This window comes from Heterocephalus glaber, unplaced genomic scaffold, assembly GCF_053883595.1.
Source record: "Heterocephalus glaber isolate CG9 unplaced genomic scaffold, H.glaber_assembly_v1.0 deba00001472, whole genome shotgun sequence".
NCBI lineage: Eukaryota > Metazoa > Chordata > Mammalia > Rodentia > Bathyergidae > Heterocephalus > Heterocephalus glaber.
The window spans coordinates 85,494,705-85,512,434 of NW_028258315.1; the positions used below are offsets into that span (position 1 = coordinate 85,494,705).

The 17,730-nt window shown below is 40.4% G+C and overlaps 1 pseudogene; it reads right to left on the reverse strand.

Moving 5' to 3' along the window:
* Nucleotides 1-14,619: 14,619 nt before the first annotated feature.
* Nucleotides 14,620-15,070, reverse strand: LOC101707799 (programmed cell death protein 5 pseudogene; annotated as a pseudogene).
* Between the last annotated feature and the right edge of the window lie 2,660 nt (nt 15,071-17,730).

Sequence of the window (17,730 nt, forward strand, 5' to 3'; positions counted from 1 at the left end):
AGTAATTTCTAGGCCAGCAAGATGCTATCTCAAAAAACCCCTCAAATATAGTTAAATAAATATAATTTTTGAGAGTTATCTATATTTGCTATCCACTATCCTTCTCCTTCTTTTATCCTATTGTAGTCAGGCTTTTGATCCTGAGGCAGGAAATTATGGCATGGCAAAGGGGCTGAGCAATTGGACGTGACCTGCCAATCATGGAGACCTGTCAATCATGGAAATTCAGGACATATGTCCAGAGCAGCTTATGAGCCCTATATCTGGCCCAAGACTGGGTAGGTTTTTGATAAGATGGTCTAGATCTGATATTAGAATGGGGCATATAAAAGACAGCAATCATTAAGTTTATGCCTCCCTGCTGAAAGCCCTTTCACTGGCCTGCCCTGCACTCTGCAGGGCGTACTTCCTTCCCTACTTTAACTGGCTGAAGAGCACTGCTTTTCTTACCTTTAGTAAATGTAAAACCTTGTTACATTTTTCACTTGTCTTGTCCAATTCTTTAAACAGGAAAAGAACCTGGAAAAGATCCTGGGACCCCAGCCTTCATTAACAGTTTTTGGTGAGCCAGCCAGGAGATAAGGAAAATCAGCGGAAGATGGGAACTCCTACAGCTTCCTCCTGGAACAGCCTACACTTCCCCGCAGTTTGTTATTTGCCTCTGGCTGTGTTTGCCAGCTGTGGCCATGACACTGCAGCTTTGTGCCCCTACTCCATGGTCTCTTCTACACCTTCCTTCAGACGTGCCAGAAAAGCCCAAGCAACTGGCATGGAGCCCACACACCCTGGCCACACCACTGCCCATACTGCGGTCAGTCCAAAGCGGCAACCGCACTGTGGCCACATCCTGGCCCTGCCACACCACCGGAACTAGTCCTGCTGAGCCCATGGGTCTGCACCCCACAATGGCTCCACCGGCAGTATACCATGTCAGGTGCTTCCAGACTGCCTGCTGAGATCTGCCCAGCTGGTGACCTTCAGGACCTTGATGCCCCATCTTCATCCCACCTCCCCACCACCATGATCCATCTGGATGGGATTCTGTGGAGACTGGAGGAGTGAGAGGGGCTGGTGTGTCGGTGCTGCACTTGTGGCAGTGTCTTCCATGGCCTCAAGGATTGGGTACTGCCAGACAGCCTGTTCAACTTTTTTTTTTTCCACTCTTTTGAGAAAAATAACTATAGGTTGCTTTTTCCTGGGAGCCATCCTGGTAACAGAAATTCAGATAATTTAGAAATATGCCTGAGGGCCTGAGCAGAGCAAAGGAACACTCAATAAAGATTAATTCAATCATCTGTGAGTATGCCTTGCACTTAGAACTTTTTAAAGGGTTTTTTCTTCTTTTCTCTTAAATGCTAAAAGGAGTTTTCTACCTCTACTGCTTTAAACAAAGCATCATAGGAATAAATGTGAGGGTTACTATTTCTCAGGTGGCTAAGGGAGCCCTTAGAGGGTCTCCATCCTGCTCAGGTCACCACCCTTCTCTCTAGGGAGTCTGTAGGCCATGATATGGAGAGTTCCACGGAAATTCCCTGCAGATCCCAGAAACCCCACTACTAGGCTATACCCTTATGAACTAGGAAATGTTGAGAGATGGGTATATAATGGCAGTTTAAATTATGAAATTGTTTTTCAGTTAGATCCTTTCGGCAAAAGGCATGGAAGGTGGTGTGAAATCCCTTACGTTCAGGGTTTTATGGCTCTTTCTCTTAAACATTTATATTTTCTGCTTGTCTTATCCACCTCTTTATTTTCATTTGTTTTTGTGAGACAGGGTCTCACTACGTAATTCAGGCTGCCCTTGAACTTGTGGTGATCCTCCTGCCTCAGCCTCCCAAGTGCTAGGATTACAGGTACACACCAGCCTGGCTTTATCCACCTCTTTAAATAGGACAAGAGCCTGGAAGGGACCCCTGGGCACCCCAGCACCTGTTAGCAACCCCACTGTGCAATCCAAACTGCTTTTTTAAAGTCACCATTGACTGCTACGTTAGTAAGTTCAGTGGTTGATTTCTAGCACTAATCTTACTTTGCACCTTGATTTCTTCACTATCCTGGAGACATCTCCTTTTACCAGCAGTTATTATTTTTATTTTTTATTATATGTTTGCAATACATAATGAATATAGTCATCATGGGATAATGGTATAATGGTATATATTGCATCATGATCCTTTTTATTTCCCCTTTCCCTTCCCTCCCTCCCATTTCTCCCCTTCCCCACTTCCCTTTCCTATCTTCACAAAGTCTATCTCCCTATTTCTTTTTTTTTTCTTTTTCTTTTTTTTTTTTTGGTACCGGGGATCGAACTCAGGTCCTTGCACTTGCACAGCAGCCGGGGAAACCACTGAGCTAAATCCGCAGCCCTTATCTCCCTATTTCTTACCATCTTTCTTTTATTTCGCTCTTTAAGTTACTTATACTTGGGTTTCTCATATAAGAAAAACCACGTAACCTGTAGAGTCTGATTTATTTCACTTAGCATTATGGACTTGAGATATTTCCTTCACTTAGGTTTAAAGATTCTCCTGATTTCCCTCTTACTTTACTGGGCACTTCTCAGCCTCCCCCGATAGTTCCTTCCTGACTGAAGAACTAGATTGGTCCTAGTCTTCATGTGTTCTCTATCTCTACACTCTTCAGGTGAGCTCATCCAATTTCATGACTTGAAGTACATCTACATGCTAATGATACTCAAATATGTACATCCAGTGTTTTCCCTCATCCCAGACTTGTATCCAGTCACTTGCCATATGGGAACCCAAATGTCTGATAGCCATCTCAAAGCAACAGGTCCAGAACTGGCTAATGACCTCCTTCAATCTGATCTACCTGAAATCTTCTACTTTCCAATATCTACCAAGTGTATTTTCTTGTTGCTTAGGCCATAAACTTCACCTTAGCCTTGACTCTCATCTTTATCATATCTGTATCCATGTCACCACCAATCTATGACTTTACTTTCAAAGGACACCCAGACTCTGTCCACTTTTCACTAGCACTACTGCTACCATCCTGATCTAAGCTCCTATCATCTGGCTCAGTTATCACAGTACCCTCCTCACTAATCTTCCTGCTTCTACCCTGCCCTCACCCACACAGACTATTCTATCTCAGGCCCCAGAATAATCCTTAGAAAACACAAGTCAAATTACGCTCTTCATGTAGTTACTGTTTCCCCATTTTACTCAGAATAAAAGGCAGAGGCTCTGGGCCCCACTCATCACCATCATCTCCCCCTCGCCTACTCCACTGCAACCACACAGATCTCCTTAGAACGTCTGGAGCGTGCCACTCGGAGCCCTGGATGTACCGCTCCCTCTGCCTGGGCTACTCCCAACCTCCACATGTATAACCACATGGTTTGCTCCCTTGATAAAATCATTTCCCCCCAAAGAAACTTTACCTTTAGGCCTTTTAATGGCTCTGCCATAAGAATTCCTGGAGGTGAAAGAAATCAGAGGTAAAAATCCCCAAGAAAACAAAAATCATTGCTTCCTTGCTTTTTATGAAGAAGTAAATGAAATTTTCCTGACTTTCTCTGGTACAATAATATACATTATTGTAAAGGGGTTCTAAAATATCATAGTATACTAGAGTTAGTATATTAAATCCATTTAATAAAATACCACAACTTCAAATTACTGTAAACTTTGTTTTTCTAGAACATTAATACTTTCTGAAGTTATTATGTTCGTTAAAACTAGAGGATCTTTGGCAACTCCTGAGTGTTTGGATGGGTACAACCTAGGATCTGCTAACTGGTACACTTTATAAAGAAATTACTACCAGAGAAGAAATACTCTTAAATTTGATTTCCACAAGGGCCAGAGAAGTGAACAGAAAGACACTACAATCTCCATGTAAATGGTATCTGACATAAGAAGTACTAGATATAATAGCTAAAAGCCCTGACTGATTTATTCTCCAGGTAAAGTGAAATGCCTCTGGTTTTGTGGATAGAGTTCAGTCTTTGAAGCAGAAAGTTTAGATTTGATTTCTGGGTTTGCCACTTACAAGCTTCATGACTTTTTTTTTCAAATGGGAATTGAGCTCACAGACCTTTTTTATTTTTTATTTTGAGTCAGGGCCTCACTAAGTTGTTTAGGCTGGGCTCAAACCTGATGTCCTCCTGACACACCCTCCCATGCCAGATGAGTTTCATGGCCTTGAAGGAAGGACGCTGTAGAGTTATGGACAGAATTTGACCCACTGAATTCATGCTGAAGCTCGAGCCCCTTAATGTGATAGTATTTGGAGATAGGCCTTTGGGAAAGAGATTTAGATGAGGTCATGAGGGTGAGGCTTTATGATAGGACTAAGTGCCCTTCTAAGAAGACACATCAGAGAGTTAGCACCCTCTCTCTCCTGCTCTGTCATGGGAGAGAACCCTCACCAGAACCCAACCATGCTGGAATCCTAATCTCTGAACGCCAGCCTCCCAAACTATGAGAAAATAAATTTATGTTGTTTAAGCCACACAGTCTATGGTTTTATGTCATGTCACCTAAAGCTGACTAAACAGAAAAGCATTAAATCGGTTCAGTTCCTTGTTTGTAAACCAAGGAAAATGCTACCTAAGCCATAGGGGTATTGAGAGATTTGTTGAAATAATAGAGTGCTGCAAAGAAAAGTGCAAATGCAAGATATTGCTCCATGATTACTCATACAATAATTAATTTTTTATCACTTTACAGTTTATAAAATACTTTTTTTTTTTGGTACCAGGAATCGAACTTAGGACCTTGTGCTTGCCCGGCAGGCATGGTACCACTTAGCTAGGGCCCTATAATATACTTTTAAACACTTTAATTTGATGGTTAAAACAATTATATTAATTATAAACAAAGATAGTGTGCTTACCTTGTTAGTCAGCAACTGGAAGTCACAACTAGAAAATCAGGCCTTCTGATACCACGTCAGCACTAGTTCCTGATCTTCAAAAGAGTTCTGTTCAACTTCAACACTGAAACACCATAAAGATTCATGAAAAATCCTCAGTCAGCAATATACCTTTACATGAGTATAAGAACTTTTTTCCCTCGCTATTGCTCACAGATCCAAATACTGCATCATCTCCTTCCATTCAGAGTTCACTTAGTGGAAAAATAGTGCTTATTTTTGAATACCAGGAAGAAGTGTGGATACTGAGAATAAGAAATAGGCTAAAAGAAGATCCCTGAAGAACTACAATCATTACAAGAAATCTGGTGTGAGTCCAGCATGGGTGATGCACACCCAGGACTCTCGGCAGCTGAGGCAGGAGGATCATAAGTTTGAGGCCAGCCTAGGCAACTTAGCAAGAAACTGTCTAAAAAATCAAAAAACAGGCTGGGGTTCTAGCTTAGTGTGAAGGACCTGGGTTCAACCTCCAGTATTTAAAAAGAAAAAATAGGTCTGACAGTCAAGAAGATTAAGCAAAGAGAAATATAAGCAGTGTTTAATGACACACATTTTAATCTCAGGTTTGCCACATACAAACTATATGCCGCTGGGCAAGTTAACTTAAATTGAGGCTCACTTTCATCATCTGTGAGTTGAGGATAACAAAAATGCCTGTATCATACTATAAGGATCGGTCAGTCAGTCTATGGAAAGTGCTTGGTCTATGTAGCCTCAAAAAGACATGGATAGTTGCAAGAAAAAAATAAATGACAAGACAAAAATGAGGAAGCCCTTTCCTGCTTTGCAAGGAGGCAGAAGGCTGTGTCGTTTAGTACATCACCAGCACTGGAGACCTGAATATGCTGTTTGAAGACACAGGGAGAGAGAGAATCTTATGGCTTTTGAGTGTGTTATAGTCAGTGGTTTGTAAGGGAAGAGATTTAATGCAGGACACATAATTTACAGGATTATTTTATAATATTCACCCAAAAAGTCAAATGCAGAAGAGTGCAAGAGATCTGTCCAGTGTGCTAGAGCTCCAAAGAATGCAGCCAAGGACCTGGATCCCATGGTAATGTCTCATGCAAGTCTGTATCAAAGATCTGCTCCAGGAAGGCCAAGGGCAGGTAGCAGAAGCTAGAAAGACTGTGCCATTGGGGTGAAGGATCTGTGCCAGAAGGCTGAGGGATCTGCACTGGATCTAGGAAGCAATGCTCAAGACACAGAGCAGAGCTCCCTGGAAGAGAACAGCAGCCATCCCTGATGATGAGAACAGCCAGTCAGGAAAACCAGCCCCGGAAACTTCTCCACAAAAATGGACAGCATACAATCTTCCCCTCCAGTTCTCCTTTTATGCTGTTGGCAGCAGTCCTCAGGTGGGTCTTCCACGCCCAGAACCACATTGACTCAGTTCAGCTGGCTGTTCCCATGTAAGCTGACCATTAGTTAATCCATCACAGAGTGTAAAGGAGGATGTTAAAAAAAGAATTCAAATGAAGTAATTCTGTGAAATATTTAAACGATTATTTGATTTTATTATATTGATGAACCTTTGAAGTAGATCTGTTTAAAAACTATTTTCAAAAATAAAAGTAACATCTACTGTATACATTTAAGCAGAATTTAAAACTTTATGTTGGTTATCTGAGTATTAAAATATAATAAAGTGGAATAATTATTTTTGATACATATGCATATACAGTGCTGCCTTGGTTCACGAACTTGATTCTTTCTATGATTCTGGTTACAAACTGACTTGGATGAGACCCAAATCAAATTCAATGGTTAGGTTCAATATTGACCTTATGGAGAAATTTGATTTGGTTCTTATTCAGTTCAATATGCAACCAGAATCATGGGAAGAACTGAGTTTGTGAATCAATGTACCACTGTTTCTTGACTATATATACCTCTAAATTCATCACTAATATTTTTCAATGTATTTTAATGGGGTCTTATTTTCATAAAATAACCTATCTTTTCCATGGGCACATGTTATAATTAATAATTTTGAAATTGTTAACACTTTAGTTTCTTGTGGAACATACTATTTTTGATTGAGAAAATGTTCTATGGGTGCTGAGGTGCCTGATAAACTCACAGTCAGTTTCACTGAATGGAGGACAGTCTCAAGTCTAATTTTTAAAATATTTTTACATGTATTGTCTTTTCATTTCCATTCAGAATATCTTTCTTAAATGGTTTTATAAAATAAAATTCAGAAAATTACTTATTGTTGATCACTGCAAGTGCTGCAAAACGCTGCACTCTTCATTTCATTGCATTCTAAAAATAAATATTAATTTATCCAACTGAAAACAGGAGCTCAAAAAAAAGTCAGAGAGGGCCAGGGATTTAGTTCAGTGGTTCCGCCACCTGCCTCGCAAGCACAAGGACCCGAGTTCGATCCCCGGTACCAAAAGCAAAATGTCAGAAAGCTCCATCCAAAAAGCCAATTCCCCTTCTGGATAGCTCATTTTCTCTCAAGTCTCAGCTTAACCATCCTACCCAGGCATGGCCACTGTACTTTTCCTCCTCCCAGGTTCACTGGAGCTCCTTCTTGTGTATTTCTGCTCCACCCTGGTGATGTCCACCTAATGCTTCCTTCCACAAAGTTCTACAGGCCAGAGACTATATTTGTCTTGCTCACAGTCGTGGCCTGCGCAGTGCCTAACATGTAGTAAGTCCTCAGTAAATAATAATTAAATGACTTTAAAAACCACTTTCTAAAAGGAGTACATAATCAGATTCAATCCATAAAAGACAGTAAGATCCCCTGAAATTTGGTTTAAAATGGTTTTTCCCAAATAATGACTTCACAGTGGAGAAGTCTGGTTGACCTCGTGCTGGGGTTTGAATGGGTCCTCCAAAATTCATGCATTGGAAATTAATCCCCAATACAGTGGTGTTTCGAGGTGGGACATTTAGGATGCGATTAGGTCTCTATGAGTGGGTTAATGTCACTATTGCATTTCCACCTCCTTTTATTAAGGAAGAGCTCAGATGCTCCCTTCTCCACAAAGTAAGTTTCAACAAAATCTCTGTAGCAAGAAAGGCAGCAGGATGCTCCTCACCTCCTCTCGCGGTTTGGGCATGTCTTATCCCTCCACACATACACAAATATGCCATTTGTGCAAGGCAAGGTCCATGTCTACTTCACCACACCCCTCTACTAGGCAGTGCAGCCATGTTCCAGGATGGGACAGCTGCAAGTGGTTCATAGGTTCTTCTTTTGTCATGAGAATAAACATCAGGCAGGATCAGCAATACCCTCAATCCTCACAGGAGTAGCCCACATCCAGTGACTAACAGATACAAGACACAGAAACTGGCCCCTGCCATCTGCCACAGAGGGGGAACAACTCTGCAGCACTGTAGAGTTTGCACCCTTCCTTGTCTTCCTTCCCATCTTATTTGTTTCACTCCCTCCTTTGTAGGCTTTTCTTGACATGCATTCTCTAAGTAAATCACTCTCACAAAAATTCTCACTTTAGGCTCTTCTTCTAGGGAACCTGACTTAAAACACTGATGAACCTGCCAACCCCTAAATAAAGATGGGCAATAACAGTTACAGTCAGAAAGATGCCATGCACAATGTGGATAATTTATGTGCATGATTCATTTAATCTCAACAATAGTGTGCAGTAATAATGTGTAGTACTACTATTCCTATTTTGTAGAGAAAGTAATTGACAATTAAGAGTTAAATAGCAGTTATGATTTGAATTCATATCTATTCTTTCTACCACACCCAGCTGACATACTAGGATAACCTCTGCTATCAGAGGACCTCAATAAATGTTTGTTGACCAAATGAATGAGCCATTGCTATATCAATACTCTGTACATGGCTCAAAGTTGACTATTGCTTTGTCCAATTTTTTAAAAAAAGAAATGAGAGTCAGTATTGTAGATCCTCCAAATAACTACAAACTTCATGGTAAATACAATGTGCTAAGCTGGCACAATGTGAAAAGCATAATGAAGTGGAGTCAGAAAGGGACAGCATTTTACCACAGTAAGTCATGATCATCTCTACAACTGACCCCATCCATTTCTGTACACATATTAAGCAAATATCTTCAGCCTCCAGCAGGATTTTATAGCTTGTTAGCTCTGTCTTTATCTTCTACCTTTCCAAACTGCCAGATGGTTTTCATTGCAATGAGAGGGAAAAATTAAAAGAAATAGTTGTCCAAAGACCCTCTTGTTTCCAAAGCAGACACTAGCAGTGTAGAGAAAACAACTCTCACAGCACACACAGAAAATACAAAAGTCCCCAGACATGCCAAGCCTCCCTCTGTGAGGGCTGCTCTTATCATTATAAGCCTTATTAAAAGTAGAGTAAAATACAGTAATGACTTAGGGACAACAATTGCTTTTACTTTAAATCAAAAAGGAGTAGATTCTAAAGCTGGATTGTGGCGGATGGTTGCATAACCCTATTAACTTACTAAAATCATTGAATGGTACATTTACAATGTGTGGACTTCATGGCATGTAAATATTACATTAATAAAGCTGTAGAAAAATAATCAGTAAAGAGTGAGGGAGGGTGAATAAAGCAAGTTTAGCAATATATTGCTAACTGTTGAAGTTGGGTAATGAGTAATAGAGGTTCATTATACTATTATTTGTGCTTTGGGTATGTTAGAAATTTTTCATAATAAAAAGAAATGGTATAGAGAAAAGAGAGACTGTATTTTGGTCCTCATCATTAGATCTTGCTAAGCAAGATTTGCTCCTGTTCTATATTGTTCCATACCACAAAAAACTATGCTAGTAGCTGCCACTGATCGAGTTTTTAATGTGTGCCAGGCACAGTGCTCAGTAAGGGCTTTGTAAGGGTCGTATCTTCACAGTAGTTCCATGAAGTAGGCACTGTTTTTATTTACATTTTGTAAATGATAAAGTTGTGGTCCAGAAGTCATAAGAAACTTGTATGAGGCCATTCAGCACTATAAAGTGAGTATAGAGGGGAGATGAACTAGTAGGCTTTGAATTTGAAAGTACTCTGGGGGTAGTTGGGGGTAGTAGCACTTGCTTCTGGCCGGAGTGGCAGGGATGGGAGCAGGAAATTTTAGAAGGACTTCATAAAGGGGAAAAAATTTAAGTTGGGTCCCGAGGAGTAAGTACAGGTTCATCTAGCAAGCAAATGAAGAGGAAGCAGAAGATGATTTCAATCAGACAGAACGTCAAGAATGGCAACATAAGTATTATGAGAAAGTACACAGCACATTCAGGGAAGCCACAGTGCGTAAGACTGGCTGAAGCTGGGACAGAAGAAATGGGAAAGAAGGCAGGGGTGGTGGTACCCTAACCCTAACCGAGGAGCAGGCCATGCTTATGAAAGACCTGAAGGAGTTCTCAGTGACCTTGGCCTGCATTCTGTTTGAAGAGGTCCTGACATATCCCCCACACAACAGTGTCCAAGAATGACACAGCTGGAACGAGAACTGGTCAATATGCATCAAAGGCACAACCCAGCTCTGGCCCATTCAATAACACTGGCACACAGAGCCAGAGAAGTAAATACCTATCTGTAACAACAAAAACACAGGTATTTTGTCAGGTTAACAACCTCACTTTACCTCACCTGAGCTCACATTACTGTACATATTTTCCTTTGCCCTGCTTGCCAGAAATTGATCCAAGAATGTAGGAATTTACTGATAAGACATCTCAGAAGGAAAGCTGTACTGTACAGTTTTGTCCTCCTTTATCATATTGTTTTTTAAAAAATGAGTGCTTTTCTTAAGTGAAAACTCAACCTGGGTATGAATTCATGCCCCAAGGGGCACAAAAATATTGAAGGTTGGAGATTTTCTGCTAATATATTAAAAAAATCAGTATCCTTGCTCATACAGTATTTTGGAATCTAAATGATAATATTTAAGCAAACAGGCTTAAATTCCTAATTTCTTGCCTCCTTGAGCTACAAAAAGACCTGACAGCTAAGTCAGAGACTCTTAAAAATAATCAGTGTATTTTTTGCATGGATTTGAAGAGACTAAAAACTGCTGTACACATTTAATCTGAGTATGATACAGAGCCACCGTTAATACCACTAAGTCATTTTGCCCTGCAAATTCATAATTATTTACACTCACCTAATGACCTGGTTCTAAATTCTTTATTCCCATGTGCAAGGGTGACAGTAAATGAAGCCTAACTAGCCCTGGTGCCTTGTCTGAGAAGAGTCCTTGAATAACCATAGGAAGTGAAATTTGCATTGTGAGTGAATTCAGAGCAAGCCACAGGAAGACACTTTTGTTTCCCTTGTTGTTGCTCTAAAAATCTGTAGGAAAAAGGCAAGTGGCTGAGGTGTCCATATCTGCACAGAGTTTGTCTTTGAGGCCCTTTCAGCTAGGACCTCTCAGTGCCAAAATCCACTCAAAATGTAACCAGGTCACCACCTTCACCAACCCCTCACAGGTGCAGAAGCTAGGTTCCATCCTCAGGCATTAGCCTTCATCTTCAATCAATTCACCATGTGGTGAGATCACAAAGTTCTTGTTCCCCTCCCCCTGTACTGTTCAAATAATTACTATGGGCTGAGAAACACCCTGCATTTCATTAATCAGTTGTGAACACTGGAATTTTTCCCTGCCTTGAGGTGCAATACAGAGGAATGCCAGTAGAAATGTCAGGAGATGGAATCCACCAGATTCCCTTCATGGGAGCTATATTAGTTACTTTTTTCTCATTACTGAGGCAACATACCCAACAAGAAAAGTCAAAGGAGGAAAAGTTTATTTAGTTCAGTTTATAGAGGTTTCAGTCCATAATCAGCTGGCCCTAAGGCACGGATGGCAAACAAACATCACAGAAGAGAAACAACACGGAGCGTACTAGTTAGCAAAGGCAACAAGGGGTCTTAACAGCATCTTTCTCCCCTTTATCTTGTCCAGACTGCTGGGATTAGAGTGGCACCAAATTAATCACTCAAGTGCAGTGGTTCAGTAATCTCATGTCCTTAACACCAGCATCACACATTCCAGATTCAGCCATCTCTGGAAGAGAAAGCCCCACCTCATCCACATGAGGCTTTGGGGTACATCTAAACACAAACCATAACAGGAGCTACTGCCAGAAAGATTTGATTGCACATCCTAAACCTCGGGCTCTTTCCAGTGGCATGCTCTGGACAGTATCTTAGAAGCTGAGTCTCTGCCACTCAATGTGGAGGAGTTCCCTCTGCCAATGTCTGCTCAATAACGATGGCCTCAGACACTGGGGCAGGTCATAGTCGATCTCCACATTGGAAAAAGTGGTCCCAAACACTTGGCAGGTTACTTGACAGGAGAATATACAAAAGGCCTTTTTTATTTTTATTTTTTTTGAGACAAGGTCTCACTGTGTAGCTCAGGTAGGCCTCAAACTCATGGCAATTCTCCGGCTTTAGCCTCCTGAGTGCTGGGATTATAGGCATGTGCCACCACCTCAGCCACTGGCTGAGGCCATTTTCTAACCAAACAAATCAGCAACAACAAAATCAAGCCCTGGTCCCAGTGAAGGAAAATACCTAACTAGAATCATACAATTTCAAATTTTCCAAAGGCACTCTTTCATCTGAGCATGCCATGTTACAGATCAGGAAACAGAGACCCAATAAGGCAATGTGAAGTATTTAACATCTTCCTACTAATTAGTATCTTCTAGAACTGGAACAAAAGTCTCCAGGTTCTGGTCCAGTCATTTTGGGGCAATATCCTGGTAGGAAGCAGAGTCACAGGTTTAAGAGAACCCGAAGAAATCTGCATCCAGCAATAATTTAAACATCATTTGTATACTAAGACATACATGCTAATATTTTTAATGTTAAAAGAAGTCTTTTCAAAGAAATTTCATAATTCTGCATTTAGAGCCACAATGCCAAACCACCAACACTATGGCCATACTATCAGTATAATAGCCACCAGCCACATGTGGCTACTGAACACTCAAAAGATTACTCGAGATAGGGGGACTAGACAGAGCCGTGCCATTGGCCCCCAACCAACTCCACACCTGTGGATTTTGTACCCTACCCTGACACCCACCAACTCTGAGGGGGCTCTGTGTTTTGATTCCCCTTGCACGGGTTAGAAGAGACACTGACCAACCATCTGACCTGATAGTGAAGAAGGCCAACACTCATGGACAGAAGAGGAGACAATGAAGTAAGTTGCTCCCCAGCAGCAACCATCTGCCAACTCCAAGCCAGCTCTGTTTTGCTTCCCTTGGTATGGGGCAGTAGAGACATAGATTAACCAATGAACCTGATCCTAGACAAGGCCAACACCTTGGAAGAAAAGGTAAGCCCAGGGGGCCAGCAGACCCAGGGAGAAAGTATAGATCTGGCCATCAGCTTCAGGAATTTCTGTGTTACCCTCCCAAAGTGAATGGGTGAGAGACAACCACAGGAGACTGCTATATATTAGATAGATGTTTAAGCTCACACTGAGAAGGACACAGGTGCTGCCCTCTGAAGTGAGAAACCAGGCCAGGCAAATGTTGACATTAAGTCCAAAAGACTGCTTGTACCCACATCATGTAGCCTACATCCAGCAGAGACCAGAGGCCTAATTGCTTTTCCCATCTACTAATGTGAGCAAGGACATGCCTTGGCTTGGACAGTTACCATAGAGTGGTATGAATAGACAAGGGGCCTTTGGTACAGGGAGGGTACCTCACAAACCCACTAACCAAAAAGCTAGGCAGAGAAAATCATGACTTACTGGATTCAAAGACTTCACATCCTGGAAAGAAACCACATATTATGGCTTGTATCTAGATGTACCCCCAAAGCCTTATCCACTCATAGGTGGGGCTTTTCGGAGGTGGCTGGATCTAGGGTGTGTAAATGGGGATTAAGGGTGTGATAACTAAATTAGTCCAGTGATTGGTTTAGAATAGTTCTGGGTGTGGATAATGGGAAGGCCCATTCTGGGTGTGAGTGGCACCATCCAAAAGGCTTGTGGCCTGGATGAAATAAAAGAGAAAGGAAGGCCTGCTGCTGCTGCTGTTGCTGCTGACCAACCCTGCCATGGACTTATTCTCCTCTGCCACGCACCTCTGTCATGCTACTCTGTCTGAGAGCCAGCTGACTATTGCCTGAAACCCCTACAAACTGTGAGCTAAAATAAACCTTTCCTCCTTTAACTCGCAGGGGTCAAGTATTTTGTCCCTAAAATGAGGTAGTTATGAAGACACCACTCACTCAAAAACACAGGAATTTTTTTCTTTGACTCAATCTTTTAAAAAAATTTTAAAAATTATTTCTCTTGGGCCCAGGATTTAGCTCAGTGGTCCGGTGCCTGCCTCACAAGTGCAAGGTCCCGAGTTCGATCCCCAGTACCAAAAAAAAATTATTTCTCTCTTTTATAAGTTTTTTGGGGAGCATAGGTTTTTTCTTCATTTCTTTTCCCCTTTTAAAGATTTTTTTATTTTTTCTTATCTTTCACTTATTTCCTGAATTTTGCTCTCTGCTTTTCTTTTTTCTTTTTCTTGTTTGTTCTTTTCTGTGACTATTTTCTAATACTACTAAATTTCTTTTACTCCTCAGTAGGATAGATAGTCCATCTCACTTTTCTCTCCTCCTCATCATCCATTGATTAAGTCTTCAAATTTTACTTTTTAATGTTCTGGTTTCCTACCCCCTCCACCTTAAGTAGTATAATCATTAAGTTTTATGAATCTTTTTTTTTTTGCATAACAAGTTTATTTTTTTAAAGGCATATAGACCATACAAAGTAAACATTTAAACAGATTTTAACTTCTGCCCTAAAACTGTTCCATTAAGTGTCAGTCTCTAAACATTTTTAGTTCCATAATCATTACCTTCAGCAGAGTCCATTACTTTTCTTCTGTTGAATTTAACTGTTGTTTTCTTTTCTGTTTGTTGGCTTACTTTTTCAAGGATTTCTATTAAATCTTGTTCTGAGACCTTCCCACTTAGCTGTCCATACTTTGCCATCTGTATAAGGTAATTCTCTACTGCTTTCGTTTTTTCAGGCTTTACGAGTGCTAAGTTATTTAACCTGGCCCAGGCTGATTGATCCAGAACTTGCACTAAGACACTGTTTCTCATTTCTGCTTCCCTGTGCTTTGCTTCCTGTTGTGCTGCATCATTGGGATCCCTGTGTTTTGCCTGCAGCTCGGCCAGCTTCTGCTTCCTCAGCGCCTCCAGCTCCTCATCCGCCATGGCGCGACTGTCGCTGAGTAGCAGCAGTAGCCACTGTTCAGTTTTATGAATCTTTAGATAGCTAGTTAACTGTACGTTATTACTGTTGAATACTGTTCTATTGTTAGTGCAGGTAACACTGTCCAACTTAATAGATATTTACTGTAGGTCAATATTTGAATTGTCTTAGTGTTTATACTACGTGATAGATCTCTTTTCAATGGTTAAGGATGGAATAGTATTGGTTCATAGGTCAATATTCAGTTTGTCTTTGATGGTTATAATGCTATTATTATTGCTGATTTTATTACACTAGCCAAGATGACATATTTAACTGGTTGCTATTAATTGGTTTTCTCTGGATGCCAATATCTGGATTGCCTTTGTGTCAATAATTCCGTCACCCATTCCCAGAGGACTGAGTACTGGGCCAAAAATGCTTCAGCCCATCTTCCCAAATAAATGAAGTGGCTGGACCCTGGGACAGAGGCAAAAGCTGTGATTTAGCCACACCCAGAGGGCATCACTGAAAGGTGACATTAACTAAAGAGGTCTCCATACTAGAAACAAAGCTTTCCACTGTAATTAACACACAAGCCTCAGCACAGAAAACAAACAAAAATATAGAAACATGAGAAGACAGGCAACAAAATGCCTCCAAAAACTCTTACCTCCTCCAAAGCTAATTTATGAGGTATCAAAAGGGAAGTAATCAAAAGCCATGTGTCCAAATTATTTGGAAGCTCAACAGAGAAGGTACAAAACAGATCAATAAGGCACTTGGCACTCTCAAATATAACTAAACAGATAATGGGCGTAATAAATAAAATGATCAGTAAGTCAACAGAAGACATTGTCTAGCCAAGTAAACAGAATGATACAAAACATGAATGATTAGCATAGAAAATAATAGAGGCTATATGAAGTTACCAAACAAATTCAGGAGATTAAAAATGGAACATATGGGCAGCAGAAGTGACCAATGTAAGGACTATCAGAACTAGAACAAACAAGAGAACATGAAAAATGAATCCACAGCTGCTAGATAACACAAAGACTAGGATTAACTGGAATTAGTGAAAAATCAGAAGACAACACAGAAGGCATTTTAAAAAACTGTTTACTGAAATAGTAGCAGAAAACTTTCCAAATATGGGAAAAGAATGTAACATACAGATAACTGAAGTATACCAAACCTCAAATAACCATGATCAGAAAAGAACTTCTCCACAACACATTATAGTAAAGGTCCCAGAAGTCCAACCCAAAAACAAAATCTTAAAATCTGTTGGTGAAAAGTAATTAATCACTTATAAAGGTAAACCCATAAGAATTACAGCAGGCTTCTCAAAACAAAACTTAAAAGCCAAGAGAGCTTGGAATGAAGTGTTTCAAGCCCAAAAAAGGAACAACTTCCAACCCATACTGATATATCCTATGGGATATCTTTCAAAATTGATGAAGAAATAAGATATTTCCATGATAAAGAGCACCTAAAGAAATTTGTGAGCACCAAACCAGCACTCCAACAAATTCTCAAGGATATCCTAGAAAGAGACAATGAAGCTACCAAAGACAAAAATGTCTAATGACAAAATTGTCTAATACACTGGGTGGGGTGAGCAGTTAAGTAGAAGGAGGAAAAGGGAATCAACAACAGGAAAATAATGCAAACACAGGATGTTAGTTACTTTTCCCTCCTTGCTGAGACAAAATACCTGACATCCAAAGTTAAAGGGGAAAGCTATTGATTTTTGTGTGTTGACCTTGTATACAGCTACTTTACTGAATTTGTTTTGCTTTCTTGGTACTGGGGATCGAACTCAGGTCCTTGTGCTTACGCAGCAGGCAGTGAAACCACTGAGCTAAATCCCCAGCCCCTACTTTACTGAATTTGGTTATTAAGTTTAGAAGACTTTTGGTGGAGTTCTTAGGTCTTCTATATAGAGTATCATGTCATCTGTAAATAATGACAATTTGACTTCTTCATTTCCTATCTTTATTCCTTTTATTTCTTTCTTTTGTCTAATTGCCATGGCTAATGTTTCCAAAACTATATTGAGCAGAAGTGGTGATAGTGGACATCCTTGTCTTGTTCCTGATTTTAGTGTGAAGAATTTCACATTTTTGACCATTTAGTATGATATTGGCTGTTGGTTTTTCATAGATGGCTTTTATCAGATTGAGGTAGAGAACATCTATTCCAATTTTTTGTAAGGTTTTTATCATAAATGCATGTTGGATTTTGTGGAATGCTTTTTCTGCATCTATTGAGATGATAATATGGTTTTTCTCCTTGGCTCTATTGATATAGTGTATTACATTGATTGATTTGCATATGTTGAACCATCCTTGCATCCCTGAGATGAATCCCACTTGGTCAGGGTGAATGATCTTCTTCATGGTCTTCTGCATTCTATTTGCCAGTATCTTATTAAAGATTTTTGCATCTATGATCATTAGTGAGATTGGCCTATAGTTCTCTTTTTCAGTTGGGTCTTTCTCTGCTTTGGGGATCAAGGTGATGCTTGCTTCCAGGAATGAATTTTGGAGGATTGCTTCCCTTTCAATTTCATTGAAGAGTTTAAATAGTAGTGGCAGTAGTTCCTCTCTAAATGCCTTGTAGAATTCAGCAGTGAAGCCATCAGGACCCGGGCTTTTCTTAGTTGTTAAATTTTTAA